Raw genomic sequence first — 16,201 nt, forward strand, 5'->3', positions numbered from 1 at the left:
GTGATGATAACATAGCAGTTAACAGAGGTCAGTTCTGTACTGTTGATGCCTTTCTGGTTCTGTTCTTAGTAAAAAACTTTCAATCTTATCTTTAATGAGAACAAGATGTAACTAGTCAGATATCCAGAATATAAACTATCTGGTGATAAATGGTGTTTAGATTATCTGAGGGGAGTTATATGCCACCTCAGAGCTAACTTCCTACTTATTCTGTTTAGTCAAAATATTATATGCAACATGGCGTTTCCATTTTTATGGTCTGTTTGCATTTGGTTTTTACAGGACTAAATCTGGAGATACATAATTGATGAATGACATCACAATCCTGATTTTAGCCTTTGTTTAGACATGAATGAACATCAACACCATGCTGTCTAGACAGATAACCTTGACTAAAGGCAGAAAATTTCTAATTCACACAAATGTGAGTTAATGGGAAAAGTCAGTCAAGGACACAAGCCTGGAGCACACTAGAATCCAAAGAGCAGACCAGAGGCCAGCTGCAGAGTCAGTGGGAACTGGTTAGCTTTATATGGTTCAAAAACAAGCTTTAAAAGAGCGATATTACTGATTCTATAAATATTCTATCGATGACAGAGAAAGTAAAACAGAACCACAGTAATGACAGCAATCTGTCTAGTTGAGAAGATGCCAGGAATGACGTGTTGTACAAAGGGTATAACTTACAAATGTAGGGGTTATAGTCACATTGCATTCTATATGAGCAACCACACACTTTTGTGGTACATTCATGGCAGATAAGTTAAAGCCATTCATATTTTATCATGTATCAATCCTGTGTAAACTTCTACAACCATGAATGGGAAACGTCAAACCATTTTGATGTTTGTATATAATAAAAATGTACATAGCATAGAGCAAAAGATCTTATGATGATTCATTCATGCTACCCTGAAGTATTTACTCTAAAGAAGCGAAAACTTTAACTCAACACAAAAGTCTGTATGAAGATTATACCAGATCATACAATAAAAAATGGTTCAGAAAAAAATCAGAAAGGAACAAATTATTAACATAATAATAATGTGGATGGCCAGGCGATGGTGGTGCATGCCTTTAATCCCAGCACTCAGGAGGCAGAGGCAGGCGGATCTCTGTGAGTTCGAGACCAGCCTGGTCTACAGAGCTAGTTCCAGGACAGGCTCCAAAGCCACAGAGAAACCCTGTCTCAAAAAACCAAAAATAATAATAATAATAATAATAATAATAATAATGTGGATGTATTTCAAAGCCATTTTACTGGATGAAGAAAATTCTGGTCTAAAATATTAAATACAACAAAGTTCCATTTCTATGACAACGCATGTGATGATTAGGTAGACAGAAGTTTCTCTCCTGCCCAGTCCCACAGCTGGTCAGTCCCAAAGAAACACACAGAGCTTATATTAATTATAAACTGTTTGACCAATTTCTCAGGCTTATTACTAACTAGCTCTTATGACTTAAATTCTCCCATAATTCTTGTATATGTTTATCCACTTGGCTAACAGTGAGGCATTCTCATTGTGCTTCCTCTGTGTCTAGCTGGTGACTGTGTTTCTGACTTTCCTCTTCCAAGAATTGTCCTAGTCTGATTACCCTACCTATATTTCCTGCCTGGCTACTGGCCAATTGGGGTTTTATTAAACCAATACAAGTAACAAATCTTTACACTATGCAAGAGCATTATCCCACAGCACAATCTAGAATCACGTGGGAAGAAAATCTCAATGAAGGATTGGGTAGGTCTTTGGGGATTGTTTAGACTGCCATAATCGATGTGGGAAGATCCAGCCTGACAGGGTGGCACCATTCCCTATAATAGTAACTGAGCACTAAACATGCATGCATATTTTGTCTCTGCTCTTGACTGCGGATTTGATGTGACTAACGACTTCTAGCCCCTGCCCCCATAACTCCCCTGCAGTGACAGATTATAACAACAAATTATAAGCTAAAATAAACTCTCTCCTATAGGTTGTTTTTGTCGGGATATTTTATCACAGGAAGAAGAATGAAACTGGAACAGTATAGAAAGGCCAAAACTGGAGGATCATCACTAGGTATCACTCAGATACCTGGATGGAGGAGGACTTGAGAACAGGTGGGACAGAGTAGAGCTTGACTACAGGTGAGGGAGGAGGGATTGCCTACAGGGGAGGGAGGAGGGATTGACTACAGGGGAGGGAGGAGGGATTGACTACAGGGGGAGAGAGTAGAGCTTGACTACAGGGGGAGGGAGGAGGGATTGACTATGGGGAGGGAGGAGGGATTGACTACAGGGAGGAGGGAGAAGGGATTGACTACAGGGAGGAGGGAGAAGGGATTGACTACAGGGGAGGGAGGAGGGATTGACTACAGGGAGGAGGGATTGACTACAGGGAGGAGGGATTGACTACAGGGAGGAGGGAGGAGGGATTGACTACAGGGGAGGGAGGAGGGATTGCCTACTGGGGGAGAGAGGAGGGATTGCCTACTGGGGGAAGGAGGAGGGATTGACTACAGGGAGGAGGGATTGACTAAAGGGGAGCTCTTGGTTACTCACTCAAGACCATGCCTACCTCCTGCTGCTCTGGTCCTCCCAGGATGATCAGGACTCAACCTCTACAACTGTAAACCCCAGCGAACTCTTCTGTAACTTGCTTATTCATGGTGTTTTATCGCAACAGTGGAGAGGTAACAAAGACAGGACATATACTGTATTCTATTATATATACTGTAGTTTAACAACAACAAAGCATGCTTTATTGTATTGCTTGAAATGGAAGTGCTTTGTTGTTATTGGTGTTTGTTTTAAGTAGTTGTACCAGGATCATTTTACTCATTTGTGCCTCACTTTTATTTCTCCCAAACCTCCTGCCTCCAGCAGGTACTCACCTAGTCTTAGTTGAACCGAGTTTCTTGCTGTTTCAGTTTTGTAGCTCCTGTTACCTAGAATTAACATGTAATATCAGCATAACAATCCTAATACTGGCAAAGAACAACAACATCCCAGAGATAGCATCTATTAAAAAAGTAATTGACCTATCCTATAACCATACTGATGAATATGTTGCATATCACCATAGAACCTTCATCTAGCGATGGATGGAGATAGAGACAGAGACCCACACTGGAGCACCGGACTGAGCTCCCAAGGTTCTAATGAGGAGCAGAAGGAGGGAGAACATGAACAAGGAAGTCAGGACCATGAGGGGTGCACCCACCCACTGAGACAGTGGGGCCGATTTATTGGGAGCTCACCAAGGCCAGCTGGACTGGGACTGAAAAAGCATGGGATAAAACAGGACTCTCTGAATATGGTGGACAATGAGAGCTGACGAGAGGCCAAGGAGAATGGCACAGGGTTTTGATCCTACTTCATGTTCTGGCTTTGTGGGAGCCTAGACAGTTTGGATGGTCACCTTTCTAGACCTGGATGTAGGGGGGTGGACCTTGGACTTTCCACAGGGCAGGGAACCCTGACTGCTCCTGGGACTGGAGAGGGAGGAGAAGAGGAGTGGGGGGAGGGGGAGAGGGGCAGGGGGAGGGGGAGGGAAATGGGAGGCAAGGAGGAAGAGGGAAAATTTTTTTTTCAATAAAAAAAAAAAAAAAAAAAGTAATTGACTATTTAGGAGACAATAGCCAGAAAACAGAATAAATAGAACTTCCCTTTAGGACGCTAACAGGTGTTAAAATTTGAAAGAAAAAAAATCATGTTTTTCTACTGTTATTACAAGTCCTTCTGGACTGACTGTGAAATGAGCAATTTCAAAATAGAATAAAAACAATAATAAAATACTATAAAATAAAGACATTAGTAAAATACACAGAACTATGGTAGAACACTTCCTGTACCTCAAGATCATTGGCATGCCCTAGCTACCCAGAGAAGTCTTATTTATTGCTAATAGCTGATTCTTAGATAGTGCTGGTAGTCTCTTACCAAAACCAATTAAAGGTATTTTAAAAAGAGGTGGTAAATTGCACAAGGAGATAGAGATGTTTAAACAGAAGTGGCAACCAAGGGTCACATGAAACAAGAAGCTTTTGCTGTAAAGAGAACAATTGCCTGGGAACCGAGACCTCCAGACCCCACACTAGTGCTGGGGGCTATAGGAACAAAGAGAAGAGCTACTTTACTGGGCGTTTACATTGCTTGTTAGAAGCCTCCCTCAGTTTAAGAAGGGACTGGAGCATACCGGAGGCTTTGTGGTCTGCCAAGATAAACAGTTTATCTTGGCAGTTACAGATAACCTGTAAACCCGGGCTTTGTAAATCCTCGACACATCACTTTAACCATGACATAATTTGCCTCACTGTTTTAGTCACTCTCTGTCATGGCCCCATTGCTTCTGGACCTAGAAGGAAGCTGCACAAAGCAGAGGAATTTATCGTGACAGCCCAGACAAGGAAGGGGGTAGGGGCTGCAAAATCCCTTTCAAGGGCTTCTCCCAGTGACTCCACTAGGTACTACCTCCTCAAAGTTCTATTACTTCTCAATAGTGCCATGGACTAGTGAACCTTTGGGAGAAACTTCAGGTTCAATTAGAGCATTAAAATATAGAAAGTCAAGCTTTGGGTTCCTTGTGCCAAATTTGCTATCAAGCTTGATAGACACACATCTAAACCTGTGTTCAGAAACTACCTTCTGATAGCTTTCTCTTTGCCTCAATTCAGACTTTTGTGATTTTATAATTCTATTCTAAGAGCTAAAGTGATCTTAATGTTAAAGTTAAAACTAAGTAATTGGATATATACATTCATATGTTATCTCATGAGCTTAGCAGTTTATTTACCGTAATAGAGACCATAAAACTGTGATTGGCAGTCTCAGTTTTAATTTTGCATGAGGAGGTCAGACTGTAGGGGTTTGGGATCAACATACATCTGTCTTCCTTGTTTTCAATGTAGAATGGTCTGATTTGTGCATGTAGAATTGTTGGTTTTCCTCACGAGAAACAGAGACCCATTGGAGTTGCCTTCAGTAATGGGAGGATGTAAATACATATATGCAGGGTTTTCACTTCCTAGATCTAACCCCATAGAAAGACGACAGCATCAGAGGTGTCCCCTCAGGACGGCGAGGCTGCTCAGGAAGGGATGAAGGATGACACAGTCGTCACTAGCAGTGTGTCCTGATGATTGCTCTCCGGAAGCCACTTTCTCTCAGTTTCAGCCTCTACTGCACTTGCGTTCGTTAATATTCTCCATCATGGTGTGGTATCTGCTCACTCAAAGGTTCTGTTTGCTCATGAAAAATGTAGGAGGCAAGAAAGTAAAGTCACCATGTAAGGGTCCTCCTCGATATTTCCCTGTTCATCGGGCGACATTAGAACTCTACACAGAAAAATGGAGATCTAACTACAGATCACGGGAAAAAATCAAATTAAAATGTGTCAGAGACCTAAAAACCAAAAGTTTATCACAGAATACCAGCTTGACTTTGGTGTAGTCAGATATCCCTGGGGTCACGAAGGCATAGGCATATTCACTGTCTGTGACCAAGGTAACATGCCAATGTTAATAATACAGAATACTGAATGTTGAGTATATGAAAACCCTAATGCTGTTTTTATGTTTTCTGTAAATCTAAAAATACCCTAAACTGAAATACATATTTAAACATACCAGTCATTAAATTAAAAATGGATAACTGAAAAATAAAATCTTTCATTCTTTATGGAACTAGGAAAAAAATCTTAAAATTCATATGGAACCATGAGATGCTCAACAAACAAAACAACCCTAGGCAAACAGCAATACTGGGGACACCCTAATACTGTCAAATAAAACAAATTATTCTGCATTCTCTTAACAGAAGAGCAGCATGGTACTAGCACAGAAATGGGCCTGTAGACCAATGGACAGAATAGAGGACCCGCAAGTTAACCCACACAGTTACAACCACCTAATGATTCCCACATGCAGGAGAGTGACACTAGAGTCATATCTCTTACCCTGCACAAAAATCTATTCAAGTGGGTCAAAGGCCTTAATTTAAAGTCTTAAACATGGAAAATGGTACAGAAAAACATTTTGAGATACAGACTTGGGCATATTCTGAACAGGACACCAATAGCATAGGAAAAAATGTCAAGGATTAACAATGGGTCACATGAAACTCAAAAGCTTCTGTATAACAAAGGAAACACCACGAGAGTAAACACACAGCATACAGAGTTTGAAGAAAAAAATATACACCAACTACATGCCAGGAAGGGAATTACTATCTAGGGTATAACGAAGAACTGTAAAAATTGAATAACCCCTCCCAAAGAAAACCAACAACTCATCCAATCAGCAAATGGGCTAATGAACTGGATAGTTCTCAAAAGAAAATATATAAAGAGCAAAATTAGGACTTGGAAAAATGGGCAACCTCCTTACCAATCAGATAAATGCAAACTAAAATTTTTGGATTCCGTTTCATCCCAGTTGAATTGCTGGCATTAGGGCGGCAAATGCTGGTGGAGAAAGCAGTGTTTGCTCACTGCTAATCAGAGTGTAAAACTCATGTAACCACTATGGAAACCTGCTTGTAGTTTCTTAAAATACTGAGGCTTAAAATGCCTTGAGATCCAGCTTTTAAGCAAATACCAGAGGACTCTAAGTCAACATACCACAACAGTATTTGTACATTCATGTTTATTACTACATTATTCATAACCATCAGGAAATTCAACTAGCTTAGATGTTCATCAACAGATGAATGAATAAAGAAAATACATAAAAATATATGAAAAGCAGTATAACCATGAAATAATAAAGCCATGGTATTTGCAGGAAAATGATGTTAAGTAAAATAAACCACACTCCAAAAAGACAAGTGTCAGTGTTTGATATATGGAGTCTAAAATTAAATATATGTATATGTATGTATGTGCGAGGGGGTGGAGAGAGAGAGAGAGAGAGAGAGAGAGAGAGAGAGAGAGAGGAGAAGAGGGAGGACAAAAAGGAGATCATGAGAAGGAGAAGAGATCTCATAGGAAACAGAGATACTGTTAGACACATAAGAAGGTAGGAGAGCAGACTGGTAGAAGCAAGAAAGGAAGAAACCAGCTCTAGGGGCACAAAAGAATAGTGGATGAGAGAAGTAAATGAAACCAAAGTTATTAACAAAAGAAAAATACTTACAGATCACATATCTGTCAAAGGAATTCTCCACAGCATGTAGAAAGCACTCGCAAAGAAAACAAGCTCAACTTGAAAATACTGCAAATAGATATTTTACTAGGGAAGGCATTTGGATGAATCATGCGCTTATAAAAAACAAAACACTTAACAGTCATTGTTAGGGAAATGAGTTGCTACTACATACCCATTAGTCCTACTGCTTTAACACAGGCTGAGTTTAACCATAAGCTGAGAGGAGGCAGAGAAATTGGGATTCTCATATATTGACAACAGGAATGCAAATGCTGCTAGGGACAGAGGCCTTGACGAAGATTTTAAAGGTTTCTTGAACATACACTTCCTATACAACCTACAAGTCCCTCTCTTGAAGAGTTAATGTAACCCAATTGTTCATCAGAAACTGTAAGTAGTAGAACTGTCAAATGATGGATGAACAGGCTGTGGTACATCCGTGCAGTGCACTGATGCTCAGAAAAGACCTCAAAGGAAAGCAATGAGCTGGCAATACAGACATCATGAGGACTTCACAGTAAAAGAAGCTGGATAAAGAAGGCAAATGCTGTGATTCCACTTATCTGACAGTCTAGAAAATGCTACAGTCTGAAGGTTTGTACCTCAGAACGTAAGTTGAAATCTAATCCCTACTGTGATTTATCAAAAAGTGGAGTGTTTGGAAAGTGATCAAGTTGCTCTACTTCAACAGATAGGGTTGGTGTCCTTCTTTGGGATTCAAAGAGCTGGCTCAGCACTCTGCCTTATGAGGAGCAGAATGTGGAGAACAGGTCTTCTCCACATACCGAAACTGCAGCCACCTCGATCTTTACCTTCCCAGCCTGCAGGACTGCAACAGAGGAATTTCTGTGATTTAATGCATTTCATAATAGCAGCTCAAATAGAAGTGACAGTCAGTGACTGGGATTAGAGGGACAGTGATGACAACAACAGAGGAACTGGAAGAAACTCCCATCTTGATTATGGAGATCCCAGGTGGTGGGTGGCCATCTCCATCTTGAGTATGGGAATGAACACACATGTGTGCTGTTATGCCCTGGTGGGTGGACTGTCTCCATCTTGATTATGGGAATAAACACACATACGTGTTGTCATGCCATAATGGGTGGACTGTCTCCATCTGATTATGGGAATGAACATACATATGTGTTGTCTCGCCATGGTGGGTGGACTGTCTCCATCTTGAGTATGGGAATGAACACACATGTGTGCTGTCACGCCCTGGTGGGTGGACTGTCTCCATCTTGATTATGGGAATGAACACACATATGTGTTGTCACGTCATGGTGGGTGGACTGTCTCCATCTTGATTATGGGAATGAACACACATATGTGTTGTCACGTCATGGTGGGTGAACTGTCTCTATCTTGATATGTGTTGTTACCCTTTGCTTTCCTACACTTTCCTCATTCACTGCCTTCCTTTGTGTGTGAAAACTAGCCAAAGCAAGTGACCAAAAGTAAGGCTCATACTGTATATAAATTATCCTGGATAAACTATACTTTTAAAAAGTAAAAAGTAAAACTGGACCAGGCTATGGGGGGCACACCACAGCACTTGGGAGGCAGAGGCAGCCAGATCTCTTTGAGTGTGAGGCCAGCCTGGTCTACAGAGCTAACTTCAGAACAGTTAAGGCTACACAAAGAAACCCCATCTCAAAAAACCAAACCAAAATAAGAAGAAGAAAGAAAAGTAAATTTGGGATGTTTCCTATATTATATTTATCTTACTTCTCTTTTTTGCTCAATACCAGAGCACTAAATAAGCCACAGACTCATGCTTTCATGATGAGGTAGCATTTCTGTGCATGAGTAAATCGTAACTCATTTGAAACTTGACTTATTATTGAACACTATTTTCTGTTCTCTTAGATTAACACCTGTGTACACCAACTCAGTCTTCCATCTCCTCTATTGCATTGGAACAAAATCTAGATGTGAAAATTTCGAGACAAGTGTATGAGCAGTTGATTATGGTTCTGGGTATTTGCTGTGAATTATTTCCTTCCCAGGAAACATGGAAAAAGCTGTCATCAGAACTGTGAATCTCTGGCAGAACAATTAACTTGCCTTTCTGAACATGAAACCTTGATAGTAGAAAGTATTCAAAGTATTTAAGAGAGATGATAGCATAACTCAGACCTGGGCATGAGAAAGAGGTCTGGGTTATCAGGAAAGGCGCAGGCAAGGGGAGTCTCCTGTGAGTTTCTGAGGACCTGCCATATATCCTTAGGGAAAGCTTTCTTGAATAGCATTTTCCTCTGGAACAGAGACTATTTTCAATAATAACTCACTGCTTTGCAATTAGGGCAGTCAGAAAAATAATAACCCAAGCCCCATTTACACTCCTAGTTTCAGAGAAATCATTTATTTTGGATGAGATGCCCCCTCCATATTTTCTGTGACCAAAAAAGAAGATTGGAATTTCCCCCCAAAGGATACCATTCAGTGTTATAAATGCTATAGCAACAGTAGACCCCAGCTTCATGGGGTTTTCCTCTTATTGGTCTTTATATTGAGGATGTACTCTATTCCACATAAAGACTCCCTTAACAATTGAAACAGAACAACTTTCTTCATTAATTTTCTACTAATGTTCACAATTAACCCTGTTATAACTAAAATAAACACCTTTCTTACTATTTTAACTAGAAAATGGTGAAAAGAGAGACGGAAACAAAACCCCTAAATCTTAACAATGTTAAATTCAGTTTCAAAACACCAGCACAGAAAAGAAACAAATTCCTAAATCTAGGTCATCTGACTGGCATTCTCATTTTCTGTCAGTGACTTGGAAGACGAATGGTATCAGCACAAACAGCTCTGTCCAAAGCCCTTGAAAGCCCTCTTTCCCGAGCTATTTCTGTAGGCAAGGACTGTGATTGTGCAGATTCTTACAGAACACTAATCCCCACCTTCACTGCAGAATGAAGATGTGCTGGGTCTGCCCAAACTCTAGCAGAGCTGGTTGATCACTGAGCCTACTGTGAGCTCAGGTTTCAACTCACACTTCCTAGGCTTTCTACTCTGTCTTGCTGTCTGCTATGTCTTGGCAGAGGTAACACATTCACTTGTACCTGCCTAGTTTCTCTCCCAGAATGCTCAATCTGTGGAATGAATCAGAATCACACCAATAAAAATTCTATTCCAAACGATCCTGAATATTCCAGTACATGTTCCAGGACAATAAAGCCAACTTTTGACAGGAAAGAAATATAGTCAGGACCTTTAAATAAAATATATTGTATCAGTTTCTAATTTTCTATATTACTATTCTTTTATTTAAGAAGTGCTTTAAAGGAAAATGACACATTTTGAATAGGTAGTCAAAATAATTGTCAAATCCTTCCACCATGATTCCACCCATGTCCCTCCCTTTCCCCTTCTTACACATATATTTGGCATAGACTATTAGTGGACTATCCATCAAAGAACCTATCCAAGATGTCACCAACACCCTGACGATGTCCAAGTCCCTACCAGCCAACAGTCAGGTTTGGAACAAAGTCAAGACCATCCTTTATAGGCTGTGATGCCCTATGATACACAGCAGTTCTGCTATAGTTGAGATGAGCACTTTCACTCAAGACTAGGCATGTTTAATAAGAGTAGACCGAAACAAAATATTGGATGAGTGCCCTTTCAACTCCCTTTGCAGGGCCAGAATCTAGTAGCCCCATCTTTGCAGTCTCCTAGCCTCTTACTTCTCAGCTGAGAGAAACTGGGGCAGGAAATCAATCAGATCAGGAATCTGGAGGCAGGAGCTGATACAGAGGCAATGGAGACCATAGAGCAGTGCTGCCTACTGGCTTGCCCCACACAGCTCGCTCAGTTGGAATTCTTATAGAATCTAGGACTGCTAGCCAGAGTTGGCCCAACCACAATGGGCTGGGCCCTCCCACATCAATCACTCATTAACAAAATGACCTACAGGTTTGTCGACAGCCAGATCTTATAGAGGCATTTTCTCAGGTGAGGCTCCCTCCTCTCAGATGACTCTAGCTTGTATCAAGTGAACATAAAAACTATCCACCACAATTGATTCCTTGTCAACTGGACACATACACAGCGTTGGTAAGCCATAACCTTCCATTTTTTGTTCATTTCTAAGATTACACATTAATCACAATATAAAATATTCCAAATTTTAAAAGTCACGCAATCTTTAAAAGTTCATGCTGTAGGAATTCCTACCGCCAGTAACCTTTAAGTTACCCATCCACTTAGCTCATGTTCAGACTCTTTTCTGGCTATGGGTTCAATTGCTGTTCCTCATTTCAGCAGAGGATTATAATCTATGAGTCTACCCCTAAATAAATAACCCTATATTATACTAAACTCTGAACTAGTGAAGTATTTCTTTTAAGTGTCCTTTTTCATCTGGCGCCCCACGTGGATCTGAACTCCACACTTACTGGGTGGACCAGATTAACGGGCTGAATGGTCCACAGCCCAGAAAGTCTCCCATCCCCACCCATTTGACTTGCTTTTACCTACTAAGCAGTTTTTTTAAAACACCCTGCCATAGTGGCGCTGTGTATGGCAACTTGGAAATTTCCCAAGTGCCCCTCCGCCTCCACTGCTACATTTCCTGTCAAGGCAACTTGCACAACTTCTGGTTTGTACTCCCTGCTTCTGAGTTCTGGGCTTCCTGTTTTGTGTACGGAATTGATTCAGTTTGCTTTTAATTTGTCAAGCAAAGCATATTTCCTAGTATTTAACCTGCACCAAGGTGGGAAAACCAAAGCTTCTCAGGACTGTTCCTGGCACCAGGTTGCACCTCTAGTCATGACTCTGCATCCACAACACCTGCTGGAAAATAAAGATTATTACACCTAAAACAATTTACCAGATTTCCTAACAGGTAATTAATAAAGTATTGAACTTGAAAGTTATATAATGGCAGACAACATTACCACTGAAACTTTTAGTAACCTTTTTGCTAATACTATGGATTGTATTCTGCAAGGCTTATATGGTATAGTCATATATCCATTTATTGGATATTGGGACTCAGTTTTTTTCTTCATATTATATCATATTATATCCTTAAGAAAATGGTTTGATAACAGAGCCAAAAATGAAGTACTTTTTGAAATGATACAGTCTTTACAGACTTATAATGAACAACTAGCTGGCAGGATTAATACCATTGAAAATCAAAATTTACCTTAAAAATTAATACTATTGAAAAGAGTAACATTAATTTGATAGAAAAAATTGAATCCATGTTTAGGGGTACTGGGAAATTAACTGAAAGAATTCATACTGTTGAATATGACAATCAAATTCTGTTAAAAATTTATGATAGGTTAGCAGATAGAGTATCTCTCCAAGAAGGCAATCTGCTCACTATCCAAATAACGTCCAAGGATAAGATGTTATCTTTAAAGGAAAAACTTCAGATCCTGGAATCACATGTGCAGAATGTGGACCAGAGTATAGGTGCCTCAGTGAAATCACTAGAGATATATACAGGCCAGGAGATTTAGGCTTTACAAAAGACAGTAGTAAAAAGATTTAAAATGATTGTGGAAATTATTGGAGCTGATGAGCAGGAAAAGAAGGTACAAGGACAGGATTCAACATCACCAGTAGCTGTCAGAAATGACTTACCCAGGGTTTAGCTTCCTACCCTGTAATCTACTCTGACAAAGCACCAAGTTCTAGAGGCCCAAAAGTATCCAAAGAAGGTAGATGAATACCTATAGGAATGAATGATCTAAAGGAAATTAAGCAAGCAATTGTAAATTATGGCTTGCATTCCACATTTGTTAGGGAGATGGTAAAAACATGGGCTTCTAGAATTAAAGCCACGCCACACGACTGGCTTAGGTCAGTTTCAGCAGTCCTGGATGACAGGCCTCAACTGATGTTTAAATGCTATTTCAGAGAAGAGGCTAAAACTTTAGAACAACAAGGAAAAGCAAAAGAACTTGAAACTTCCCAAGATCAAATCCTTGGTGAGTGCACTTATGCTGACCCATAGGCTAAAGATCTTTACAATGAACAAATCTTATCCTTATGCCACAAAGCATCCTTCAATGCTTGGAATAGGATCCAAGAACTAGGAAAATGAATTGAATCATATACTAGGGTTAAACAGGGCCATAGAGAATCCTTCAGTAACTTTTTACAAAGATTAACTAAGACTGAACAAATAGGAGTAACAGACCCAGGTGTTAGATGAGTACTTACTGGATCTCTGTCTTTTAAAAATGCCAACTTAGAATGCAAAAAGATATTTGGGCTTTTAAAGGTTAGATCAGCACCAATGGATGAATGGATCCTGCATACAATGAACATCAAGACATTTGCCTATAATACAAAATCCTGGGTAGAAGAAGCAATTTCCAAAAGAGTGGGGAGACATAAAAATGCCAAGTGTTTTAATTATGGTAGAATAGGACATCTGAGAATGAATTGTAGACAAGGAATTCCTAGGAATATCTCCTCTGGGAATGGCAAGAATAGGAGGATTCAATCTTCAGGTATATGTAGAAGGTGTGGCAAAGGCTGACATTGGACGAATGAATTCAGATCAACAAAAGACAGACAAGGTAACCTTATACCTTTGGGAAACTCCTTGGGGGGCCACTAGCAGACCCCCAAGTCAAAATTGGCCCAGTCATTCCCAGTGACTATGGAGGACATGTCTCGCTAGGAAAATTTAAAAAAAAAAAAAATCTAGAGCCTTATGAAAAAAAAACAAAAAAGCATACTGTTCTAGATGATGGAATAAACATGGAGGATATATCAAAACTTCCAATAAGAAATAAGAAATGTATATTCTGACAGACTTCTATAAATTATCAAAGACCAAAGCTAAGAGTGCATATAAATGAAATTGTAATTGTGGGTTTGGTAGACAAGGGTGTGGACATGAGTAACATTACTCCAGAATCTCAGCATCTGAATTTGCCTTTGCAAGAGGCAGATGTTCAATTACTAAGAATTGGAACCCTATCTCAAGTGAAACAAAGCACGAGATGGGTTGAATGCAAGGGCCAGAAGGACGGAGAGGACATCTGAGGCTATATATTGCAGTAAATTTATGGAGTCATTACCTGCTGCAGCAATGGAATGCCCAGATTAACATTCCTGCAGTCCCAGAAAATCACAATTCTGGGAAGGATATTATAAGGCACTATACACAAAGGTTATCAGCCATTCAGGCTGTACAAGAACACAAAGCAACTAGGAAACCTTTAGAGGTACCAACAGCCCTACCTTTAAAACTGTGAAACCAATTTGGGTTAAACAGTGGCCATTAACAAAAGCCAAACTGCAGGCTTTAGAACAGCTGGTACAAGAGAAACTAGCTGCTCACCATATTGAAGAATCAACCAGCCCTTGGAATTGTCCTGTATTTGTTCTAAAAAGGAAATCAGGTAAATGGAGAATGATAACAGATCTAAGAGCTGTCAACAAGGTAATTCAACCTATGGACCCTCTATAATCTGGAATTTCTCTGCCTTCTCTATTACCAAAATGATGGTCTCTTATATTATTGATTTATATTTTGGTTGTGAGCCGAGCCTTTAACGGCTGAGGCATCCCTCCAGGCCACAGTTATTCATTTAAAAGATTGTTTCTTCACTATACCTTTACAAGAAAAAGAGAGAGAAAAATTTGCCTTCACAGTGCCTACTTATAATAATATCAATGGACTATCCTCCCACAGGGTATGCTCTATAGTCCCACCCTGTGTCAATAATTTATGTCAGCCATTGAAAATAATACGTAAAAAATTTCCTAAATCTATAATTTACTATTACATGGATGACATTTTGCTATCTGATTCAAACATAAATACTTTAGAATGTTTGGCTGGGCGGTGGTGGTGCACACCTTTAATCCCAGCACTTGGGAGGCAGAGGCAGGTGGATCTCTGTGAGTTCGAGACCAGCCTGGTCTACAAGAGCTAGTTCCAGGACAGGCTCCAAAACCACAGAGAAACCCTGTCTTGAAAAACCAAAAAAAAAAAAAAAAAAAAAAGAAAAAGAAAGAATGTTTGAAGAAGTAAAGAAAGTTTTGCCAAAATGAGGGTTACAAACTGCTCCTGAAAAAATATAGAGAGGAGATTCTGTCATAGGTTATAGAATAGGTTTACAGAAAATTAGAACATAAAAGGCACAAATTAAGAGAGACCAGTTACAGACTCTTAATGACTTTCAAAGATTGTTAGGAGACATTTCTAGTCTATAACCGGTTGTTGGGATAACACCAGATCTAATAATTTATTTAAATTAAACATTAGATGGTGATAAAGACTTGAATAGTCTCAGAGAATTAACAGCTGAAGCAGAAAAAGAATTGACGACTGTTAAGGAGAAACTGCAGGAGGCATGTGGATAGGATGACTCCAAATCTTAACTGTATTCTAGTCATATTGCCTTCCAGAATTTCTCCTACAGGAATTTTAATGCAGAGGGACAATAATATCTTAGAATGAATCTTTTAACCACATAAACCAAGTAAAAAGATAAAAACTTCTGTGGAAAAAAGTCCCTGAATTAATTGTAAAAGTTAAATTGAGACTTCATCAATTAGCAAGTATAGACCAGCATAGATTATAGTGCCTTTTACTGCAGATAAAATAAAAAGTTATGGGAAGACAATGAACCATGGCAAAGGGCTTGTGCTAATTTTCTGTGAGAAATTAATAGCAACTATCCCCAAAGCGATAGACTTTATCTTATAAAGAGAACCTCTCCGACTCTTCCCCAAACTATATGTGATGCTCCAAAAACTGGAGCCCGTATATTTTATACTGATGCAAATCAGAAGAATTAAGTAAGGTTGAACAAAGCCCTTATAATTCTGTCCAAAGGGCAGAATTATATGCTATTCTCATGGTGCTAAGGAATTTTAAAGAACCTCTTAATATAGTTACAGATTCACAATATGCAGAAAGTTTTGCATATTGAAACCGCTGAATTTATACCAGATGATACAGAATTGACTTCATTATTTATCCAGATGCAAGACATAATCAGGAATAGGCTTTGTCCTATATACATAACACACATCCAATTCGATACGGGTCTGCCAGGTTCTCTAGCACAAGGTA

This window comes from Chionomys nivalis, chromosome 10 (genome assembly GCF_950005125.1).
Source record: "Chionomys nivalis chromosome 10, mChiNiv1.1, whole genome shotgun sequence".
In the NCBI taxonomy this organism is placed as follows: Eukaryota; Metazoa; Chordata; class Mammalia; order Rodentia; family Cricetidae; genus Chionomys; species Chionomys nivalis.